This window comes from Plectrocnemia conspersa, unplaced genomic scaffold, assembly GCF_051122295.1.
Source record: "Plectrocnemia conspersa isolate PC_06_02 unplaced genomic scaffold, ASM5112229v1 ptg000006l, whole genome shotgun sequence".
Taxonomy (NCBI): domain Eukaryota; kingdom Metazoa; phylum Arthropoda; class Insecta; order Trichoptera; family Polycentropodidae; genus Plectrocnemia; species Plectrocnemia conspersa.
In genome coordinates this window covers 24,005,589-24,015,803 of record NW_028277170.1, presented here as the reverse complement: position 1 = coordinate 24,015,803, position 10,215 = coordinate 24,005,589, and the positions used below count along the sequence as shown (strand labels likewise).

At 28.7% G+C, this 10,215-nt stretch overlaps 1 protein-coding gene across 2 annotated transcripts in view; it reads left to right on the top strand.

The window, feature by feature from the left end:
* LOC148234585 (discoidin domain-containing receptor 2-like) overlaps positions 1-10,215 on the top strand; it is a 374,653-nt gene that overhangs the window by 294,368 nt on the left and 70,070 nt on the right. The window lies entirely within an intron of this gene.

Genomic DNA, 10,215 nt, shown 5'->3' with positions numbered 1-10,215 from the left:
AATATTTTTAAAAAAACATATAGATAAAATACTAGAACGCTTTACATTTTTATTAAAATTATTTTTTATTCTTCTAAAAATGTCACATTATATATAAAGAGGTATTAAATGCTTTTTGGTTTTTTGATAGCTGTTTTTCTTAACTAATATACAGGCGGCCCTCGACTTTCGCACATAATTGGTTCCTGAAAATATGTGCGAATGTTGAATATTCGAAAGTAGAGGGAAGTAAAAAATTTTTAAATTGTGTGTATTTTAAAATATTTATTTATCGGACTGGTTATTAAAACTTAGATATGAATTCAAACATTTATTTATTTGGTTTAGTTCATTGCACCAACCGGTTCATTTATTGAGGTGACCGACTGGTGATAGCTTGTCAAAACGTCAGCTTTCGTTGTCTTTTCACTGTGGTAAGGCGATACTTGCGAACACTTATGGCATGCAAATCTAACACCAACGCATTTTACGATATCATATAAAAATATATCGACCATTAAAAATTTTTACAAAAGAGGGTGGGTCAATTTTTAGGCTTTCTTTGATATTCTACTCCCATTTAATCCCCTACAATGAGGATCATTTTATTATACGTCTTTGCTTTCAAGCAAAAAAAGGGCATCGTCATTTTTGTAGGCCATGGAGATATTGTTTTCAACAAATAAGATGTACGGATTTAAATAAAAAATAAATATTGTAATACCGGTAGTATCGAATATTGCCCTAATACCGGTATTACCGGTATTGCAAACCTTGATTATAATGTATTATGATTTAAAAAATCTTTGATAATATTATTTTTATTATATACTATTATACATATATTTATTCTATTACAAAGTAACATATACATATGTTGGTACATATATGTATAGCACTATAGATCACGAAAAGGTGATCATAAATGTCGTGTCTAGCGTACAGAGCGAAATGTCGTCGAATGTGACATTAATCATTCGACATGCATGATTGAACCCGGGACTAAACTGAACTAGAGCTAAACTATGAATATCATATCATAGCTAGCTGTAGTAGACGTAGCAAGTAATATACTTATTATTGAAAATAATATTCATATACATACTAGAGTTTGCTCTTTTAATTTTAGCTTACTGAATTTAATAAAAAAAAAAACACACATTTGCAAAAGATTTTAGTCGAATTTTTCACTAATTGGACTGAAGTGTGTGTATATAATTAAAAATTACGAGACTGGACTTTATGTATATACTGATAATTAAAAATAAACAAACGGAGCCGAGCGACTCGGACACTTTGTTTACTTTTGAGCACAGAATGGCTTTTGGAAGCCTTGAACAGTAATAAGCAAGCAGAGAACATTTATATTTATTATAAAATAAATTAAGGCATCTATAATTAACTTGCAAACTATGACGATCTTAATATAAATAGTTGTTATATAATATAATCTGCAATAGTGCCAACATTGTGACACTGATCAAATTGAATCTTACCCAAAGGATCAATCCTTCAATGCGTGCATTTGCCAGACGTTAGATTACTTCCTGTCAATTAAGCTTTGGAACAGTTAACGCATTACTGTGCATCAATAATTAACACATACATAGACGTAGGGGTGTTGAGGGAATTTCCAGAATGTGTTTATATAATTGCTTCGGTTCAAAGTGCCGACATTAAACACTTAAATAATAAATTCAACAATCCAGATTAATAAATATAGAATTAAATCTTAATGTATAGTTTTGAAAGCCTTGAATTATTTACTTATGAGATTGGAATTGAAATTATAATTTTAATAAAAGCTTTTACATATTTGTAATTAAGTGCAAAGTTTAAATACATAAATGTTTACAATCTAAAATAAATCATTATTTTAAGAATATTGACAATTTAATAGTCGAACGCAGCATGAATTCCAATCAATCTTTGCTCCATTCTTATAATGTGTGTATTTTAACAAATATATCCTGAAAATATTAAGTTTATTCTCTGATTAAGGTGATTTAATTTAATATTCTCAGTAGACTTTAGTTAAAGAATCAGTGATTTGAATCTTGATTAGATATGCTCATTTCAGATTTTTCTAAGGAAGAGGCAAAATTTGGTAAAAAACAATTATCACTTCTCAGAAGTCAAAAATTCATGTCAAAAGCAATGAAATTGTACCGTCGCCGTCGCAGTGTGTACGCTCGGTAATTTAGTGTTATTATTATAAATTAAATGAGAAACATATAAACCGAATTTTGACCAATAGAAGAGCGCAAAAAACAATTATCCCTTCTCAGAAGTCAAAAATCCACGCCAAAAGCAATAAAATCGTGTCGACGCCGTCGCAGTGGGAACGCTCGTTACCGAGCGTTCCCACTGCGACGGCGCCGACACGATTTTATTGCTTTTGACGTGAATTTTTGCCTTCTGAGAAGTGATAATTGTTTTTGCGCACTCCTATTGACCAAAATTCGGTTTGAATATACTTTCACTTACACTTTTATATTTAATATTTATATCGTAAATCTGTAAGATTAGCTATCATATTTTTTTTTAATTGTGTAATAGCTAAGAACAGACAAACTATGTAGAAATATTCTAGATGCGACGTCTTTCTGTACTTTTCTGTGGCTTATTTTTCTCTGAGAGATGAGCAAGTTTAGTTTGTATTTTGGATTTGCTCCAATGAAAGTTTTATTAAGTTTTGTTTGGGTTTGAACAGCAAATTGAGTTTCATGTGCATTTTAGAGCAGCATAGAATTTCACTAGCACCTATCGGTTAAATTATATTTTCATTATTAAAAATATATATCTACTGGTGAAAGTGTATTTTATTGTACTTCACCGGTGAAAATATAACTTTACTAAAAAATACAATATTTATACATCGCATGGAAAAGATGAAATCATATAATATTTTTAGCACCTGCAGATAAATTTCATTTTAACTGACTCTACCAGTGAAAATGTATTCCAATTTGATTTACCTGAAGTCAATCTTTTATATTTTCAATATATAAACATATATTATTTTGTTTAAAATAACAAAGTTAAAACCTTTTGCTTCTAAAATTCTGATACATATGCTATAAAAATATCATATATTTAAAAAAATAAGTAATCAATTATTTTATTTTTATAATTATAAATATGATTATTTTAAACTTAATCTGTGACCCAATCTATGTATTCTTCCGCCAAACTGGTGACCTCCGACGTGATTTTAAAGTAAAATAATCATAAAAATAAATAAATTAGCGGTTTGTTAATAAAATATATAGATTTATATGGTTTAGTATTATATATTGTGCTATTTTTACAATACATTTTATTTTTTACAAAGCAATTTTTCAGAGATTATAAAGTCTAAAAAATTTATCTGTAAAATAATAAGATTCATTGTAAAAATAACATAAGTTAATAAGCCACATAAATCTATTTATTATAATAATAATTATTTTAAGTTTAAAATCACGTCGGAGGTCACCAGTTTGGTGGATGAATACATAAATTGGGCCGATGAAGTAGTTTTTATTGTAGTTTAATTGATAGTTACATGATATTGATTTTTAATGATTATCAAACAATCTTAAAACCATTTTACTTTCACTCTAATTCCTTAAACTACCGTTTCAAAAGCTTTCTTGAAATGCAAGAAAACTGCTCCAAATTTTTTTTTAATAATAAAAATAATTTTACAGACATACATAACCATTTTTATGTTGACAATTAGTGTTTAGTTAAAAATATTTCTATAAAACAAAACGTTTGTGGTTATAATTTAAGGGTACAATTAGAAAATCTTATACAATTTATGATATTAAAAGATTATACGGATGCGCACGTTGTGGTCCACCAAAATACCGCCGCCAGTGTTGCCGCTTAGTTTTGTGGTCAAATAAATCGGCTCCTTTTGTTATAATATTTTTTTTTAAATATGTTCCATTAATGTAAAGCTCTTTATTTCTGGTCCACCTTATTTATAAAAATACAAAACGTATTCGTTACAGTCGCGCTAAGCACTTTAAAATATTTCTCCGATAAGAAACACGCCGTTGAAACGTGAAAATGTAAGAGTAGCTGTATTTTCAGTTAACTCTATCTCATATGACAAAACGCGGTCATTAAACGTGACATATAACGAATTACACACAATATATCTACTGTAAGCAAATCAAAAATCATAAATTCCTTTATTAAGTCTATTTTGAAAATGTGTGTTTTAATTATATATACTTTCTTATAATTCATTAGCAGTTTTTCTATATTTTTTTACATAGTTACTTCGTAATGACTATTGGTATTGTGATACAAGGAAATTGTTGTATTAGGTTATTAAACAGTTGTATGGCAGCCAGATACAATGCATTCTCCGAATGCTTAAGCACACAGTGTTTCAGATTACAATGGCATTGTGACGTACGATAGGGTCCTCCTGATTGTTACTCTACTCGGCTGTCCCCACGAAAATTCCTTTGAAACAATTAATTTTCACAGGGGGACATTCACTCCAAACTCTACCCCTCCCCTCTAACTCGACCGCTTTTCCATATAGACTCATCTAAATATTTGATTTAATCAACAAGTAATATTTAAAATATTTTAATAATAAATTAATGGATTTTTATAAGCTGTTAAAAAAATTAAGTTTAAAATGAAGTAGTGTAATTTTATTTACCACTGTAAAAGAGATGCGTAATTGTTGTTTCTTTTTCCTAATTTTGCTTGACAGAATAAATCAAAGTTTTGTCAAACTTTCGACATAATCAAACTATTTCATATCTAGTTTCCTATAAAAGTATGAGTTTATAGCCCGAAAACGTTCGCTCGGCAATAGATTATCCTCGCCGGGCAAAACTTTTTTCGCGACATCTTTTCCACTGAATCTATCCGAATCCACTGGAAAAATCCTCATACGCGCGATTGTTCAATAATTCATTTTTGTTTTCTTAGCAACGCTTATGATTTATTTGCGACTTTTATATAACCCCGCAGAAAAGCAAAACGCCCCCTCGATTCGGATCGTATCCATAATACAAAGGACAAAACAGATGCTTTCTATGCAAACAATACGTATAAATGTATGTGAGTATTTAAATGGTAATGCATCCAATTGAACGAAAGACGAAATACTAGAATTTTGCGTATATATCGTTGTAAAAGGATTTAAGACGTGAATATATTATATTTTCTACTGCAATATGCGATTTTATTGTCATTAGTATGGATGTATGCATTGGGGGAAGAAATGCTTCTAAGATGTTCGTGTTTATGTACTGTATATGACTTTGTATTATGCGTGTATATATATATATATATATATAACATAATGTAGATACGAATATTATGTACGCATTTAGTGATTTTCCATAACAATGGTCCAATTATTAGCAGATTTAAATATGTATTTTGTGGCACAAAAAGTATTTTTGATCGAAAAAATATTTATCAAGTAAAGAAATTAAGAAAAGATTTAAATCACACAGAAAAATGAACGCTTTGCGTAATAGAAATAGTTAAATATACTCAATATATTTACATATTTTATTAATTTATTTAGCCTAATAGCTAATTTTTACTTAATATTATAATATATATATATTTCTTAATGCACGAAGGTGTTTTTTTTTTATTCCAAATAAGAAGCCTGTTATAGTTTTATTTTTGCGGATTGTGTTAGCAATATTATTATAACTAGAAATAGGTACTACTTAATATTTGAAATATTTTTTTAGTTAGAATTAAAAATTTATTTTTGCAAACATCTGTTTCGTGTCATTTTTATAAATAAAAGTAATTTTCGTGCTTTTTTTATTAATAAATGTATTACCTTGTTGCTTTAGATGCTTCGAAAAAATTTCTCCGTGACTGTAAAATTGTTGAGAGACAATGCTGTAGATAAAACTGCTATTTGTTTAGATGCTTCCGCAAAAAATCATTTAAAATGATCTGCATACTAAAAAAATTAATTCGTAACCGTATTTATATCATTAATAAATAGCTTTAAAAGCAGAGGATTAATGTTGGACCCCTGAAGAACCTCCGAAGAGGTGAAATATTTTTCAAACAATCGACAACCATATGTTACAAACTGTCTACAATCCCTCAAATAACTCAAGAATTACCGAGTTAAATCATCCGAGCATCCGACATTTTTCTAATAATAACCCGTGACAAACTTTGTCAAAAGCCTTCTCAATATCGGTATGTATGGCGTATACTTGAATTCCCATCAAGTGATTTTGTCATGTAAATTATATATATATCATGCTTTAAAATTGATCTAAAACTGTTTCAAATCTAATTTTTTATTATGATATATTTATATTATTATTTTTGAATTTTAAAATCTTTATCTTACATAAATATAATAATAAAAATATTAGGGATTATATTTTTTTTCATATAGTTTGAATATATGACAATTGCCATTATTACATACCTCCACATTACTCAAAGAAATAATGGAAACAACCATAACATCACCGGCGCCGTGGAGCATGGATAATATGAAAATAGCTGTATAGTAGGGGTAGGGGGAGCAAATTGGGATGCTCTTACGTAAACCACCTTAGCTCCTACAAAGGGGGTTGATATTCGTCAAATGCACTTAGCTCACTTTGATATTAGGCGACGCACGTGAAGTATTTGTTCGATAGAACACAAATATCAAATCTGAATCAAAAAGTTACATATGTTAGCAAAACACTTTCTTTCAAGGAATATTTTATTCCAGGATTATGAAAAATGTCACTGTGCGGTTTTATAAAATATTTCTACACACAGCATCAATGTAAAAAAACATCACTAATGGCGTGTGTGCAAATGTGAATTGTATTATATGTACACGTAATAGATAAGTACGTATGCTCTGCCATTCCAACTCCCCAACTTACATAAATATCCGACGCCAAAAGAGAGGGATTCCCTCGAATACTCGAATATATAGTAGTGTGGGTATGTGTTAACACACTCTTTGAATTTTTCAGCTCATGAATTTCAGAGCGATTCCCCTCGCCTGAATAAGAATAGAAGGAATCTCGCAGCGTGAATGACTGGCCTCAAAGATTCGACGGTTTCACGCTTTTCTTACAGCAAATAATGCGATTCAATATATATTTTACATATAATATAAAACGTGCAGAGCAATCCTGAATAAGCAAATGTGCCTTTAGTTTACCTTATCTTTGATTAAATAGGTTCTGAACCTAAAAATATCTATATTCTTTCATCTGATATTTTTCTCTTTTTTTTCGGGAAAAGCTGGTAACAATTTATTTAATTAAATTTGCATGAAATAATATTTATTTATTATTACAAATCTAATCATCATGACTTGACACACCTCTACAAAGTCATTATAAAACAAATACTTTGCATATGCACCATCCCACAAAAAAATGTAACAAGCAAGATGATTCACATACTGTGCTTTCATTTAAAATGTAATTAATTTATTTTTCTATTTTAATAATTTAATTAAAATATATAAATATTTTATAATTTATTATTATTTAAAAATATGTATTTTTAAATAAATTAATATACAGTAGACCCGCAATAACACTGTAAATTAGACACCCAAATAGCACGTTCCTAATTTATCGTGTTATTGGGGTTAAATTTGTACTTAATCTTAAAAAAAAAAAATTTAATATTGATACTAAAACATTTACTAACAAAATCAATGAAAATCATTTGTCATTATGGTCAGAAAAACAATACGTTTTATTAAAAAATGAGAGCATCGGTTGTTAAGTTCGCGATAATTTAGAATCTGAGAAACATATTCATAATTTTTAAGGAAATGTTATTGCACACGGTTCAACTAGAAGAATTTAATAATCTTCTTTACGTAAAAAAATGTTTGTCATGCGACAGCAATTTCTCATATTAAAGCCGTTAATATGTTGGAAAAATCGAAAAACTAGAACCATAGCTTTAATAGATAAAATTAATGAAAAGTGTGTTTTTTTTCTATAATTTATATTTTTAATTTAGTTTATAATTTAACATATAACTTCACATTAAAACTAAAATGTCATTCTATGTTTTTTAATTATATATTGTAGTTATTATTTAAAGAAAGAAACATATATTTATATATACATATATACATTGGATATAAAAAATAATATAAAACTAGTGCTTAGCTTTTTAAATCAATTGTTAATTTGAAATTTTTGTGTATTTTCAGGTAAAAAAAATATACAGTCATACCTTGATTTGCGCGGTAGATAGGTTCCGCAATATTTTGCATAAATTGAGGCATTGAACATATAATCAAAGATAGGTTACAAAAAAATTTAAATCTGATTAAATCGATACAAAATTAGGGGGATAGGTTGCAAAAACATCAAATAATTCTAAAAAATTCTAACAAGCTTACTCTTCGAAAAAATAGCTCATGAATAACTTTGTCAAATATTTTTTGAAAGTCGGTATAAAATACCTTGATTTTGATTATAAAATTTTGTCACTGCCTTTAAAAAGCACAAAAGGATAATGACTATGGAACGACCCGGATGGTTTGCTTCATGGATAGTCTTCGCTGGAGTGTCGAGTTGAATTATTGTCGGCTGTGATCTGTCAAAGCAACACTGATATTTTGTTTTGCTTTTGTTTTTCTGTGACTTTTACCCCTTTTCGATTATGTCCGTATTAACTTTTCTCATCTCCAAAATTTTTCGAAAAAATTATCATTATCTTTTATTAAAAATCAAATTTTTACAAATATACTGTGCAAGTAGTTTTTAAATAATTTAAAAAAAGTACTGTGCGCTTTTTTGATATTATTAAAATATTCTCGAATATATTAAAACGTTTTTAAACGACTGCATGTTTTTATATTACTGCATAGACAAAGGGGGGCCCGTGCAAAAAGTTTTTGCATCATTTAAAAAAAGTACTGTTAGCTTTCTTTGTTAAAAATATTTTTTTACAAATATTTTTTAATATTTTAAAAATACTACATGTTTTTATATTACTGCATAATAAAGAGTAGGTCCGTGCAAGAAGTTTTTGAATCATTAAAAAAAGTACTGAGCGCTTTTTTTGTTATTAATAAAATTTTCACGCATATTTTTTAATGATTTACAACAAATGTATGTTTTTATATTTTTGCATAGGAAAGGGAGAATCCGTTCAAGAAGTTTTTGCACCATTTAAAAAAGTACTGTGAGCTTTTTTTGTTAAAAATTTAATTTTTAATGCTTTACAATGACTGCATATTTTTATATCTCTGCACATGAAAAGTTTTTGAATCATTTAAAAATAAGTACTGTGAGCCTTTTTTGTTAAAAATAATTTTTTTAACTGTTTCACACCCACTGCATATTTATCTACCTATCTCAGGTGTCTGTATGCTTGTCTGCCTCCGCTCGCTTAACCTTAGTGCGACCAAATTTCATATTTTATATTTCTGATTTAAGACAGCTCTAGCGAATCACAGATTAGGATGTGATTGGGTCAATATCATCATACCCATGTGTGACCAAATTTCGTTTTTTTTATTTCTGATTTAAAAAGTTATTGGGTCAATATTATCGCTTCTTGTACACAATATATTTACGCCTTAAAAGTAAAATTGTAAGCTGGCCACTTTTGGCGATCGTTAACAATGGGCTCCGAATATCAATAGTATTTTTCGCAGGGTAGAACGCATTATTTTTACGCAAAATGGTAGTTTTTCCATTTGATTGATTAATGTCTTAGAACATGAAATATTAACAATTATTTCAGAAATCTATTTCATTGTTAATATCTTACGTTCTTTTTTCATTCGTTCGGACTGATAGTTGAAACCCTTTTGTATATTAACCTATAGTATCGTATCTAATCTTTTGCAAATAATCTGCATGGTTGTATTCTTGATTATTCGACATAGATTATTAGTTTTCAACTATCCGATCAAGATAAAAACATCTTCTTGGATCAGAATCTCATCGGCATGAAAGCTATAGTTTCGATTATAACATGTAAGAACTTTTCCAGTATTAGCTCACTTATTTTGTGTTTTAAGATGTTTTTTATGATATATTGTGCTATGCATACAAGCGTTGAAAATTCTAAATAGAAGATAACAATCGTCTCCAGCTTCGGTCATCGTCGCTGTACCCCAACTTTCTAAAAAGTAATTTGGAAAAGCTAACAAGATAACAGATTTCCATATTAAAATACGGCCGCTCTTTAGTGCAATCAATCATTCTTGACGAGTTTAGTGCGCTATCAATCAGGACCGAGGGA